We start from the raw sequence: 932 nt of genomic DNA on the forward strand, positions 1-932 counted from the left end.
AAGTAGATGCTTGATCTAAGTGTGGTTTCGAAAATCCCTTGTTTATGTAATGCTAAGCGTGTACCTCCCATTACTAGAGCGTCTGTCAAGGCATCGATCGTCCGTAACACGGGTCATGCCAAAGCTGAGCGTGCCGGACTATCTTTGTGAGGCAGGGTGGAAAATCGTGGTTCCCACAGCTTGAACATGGTTTACCTTAGGTTAAGTTGTCAAGTTTTGACTTGAGACTTAACGGTACAGATGAGACGAGTATGCAATGATATTTGATATCATAGTCTCATAAATGTATCTGAGATTCACATTGGATGTGATTGACATTAGATGTCTACCTAAATAGCATAAAGATGGGTGTAACAATCCATTCTTATGCGAAATATGGATCTTAGTCCCATATAGAAAATTATTATAGGGTTACTTTTCTGTATGGGGTTATAGCTCATTTTTCATCTGTGTTGTCATTGTTTGATGATGGACTAGCTGGTAGTAGATCATAGATATGTAGACACTGATTGATGATGGGCTAGCTGGTAGTTGATCATTCATAGAATCTGTATTTGTTTTGTATGTTCTGTTTGTTTTTTTTTTGTAGGACATGGCGTCAACCAGTAGCGTACCGAGTTTGACAATGCGATCTACCCTTAAGAGGGATAAGCTAACCGTGACGAACTTCTTAGACTGGTATCGGAACTTGAGAATTGTTCTCAAGCACGATAAGAAGTCCTACGTCCTGGAAGGGGCTCTACCACCAGAGCCTGCAGCCAATGCCACGAGAGTCTTGAAGCATCAGACTGATGACATCGAGATCTCTTGTCTCATGTTGGGAAGCATGGCCCCGAATCTGCAGAAGCAGTTTGAGGGGAAAAGCGTGTTTGATATGATCGAACAGCTCAAGACCATGTTTCAGGAGCTAGCGCGTACTTAAAAGTACAAGA

This window comes from Tarenaya hassleriana, unplaced genomic scaffold (assembly GCF_000463585.1).
Source record: "Tarenaya hassleriana unplaced genomic scaffold, ASM46358v1 Cleome582, whole genome shotgun sequence".
NCBI classification, from domain to species: domain Eukaryota; kingdom Viridiplantae; phylum Streptophyta; class Magnoliopsida; order Brassicales; family Cleomaceae; genus Tarenaya; species Tarenaya hassleriana.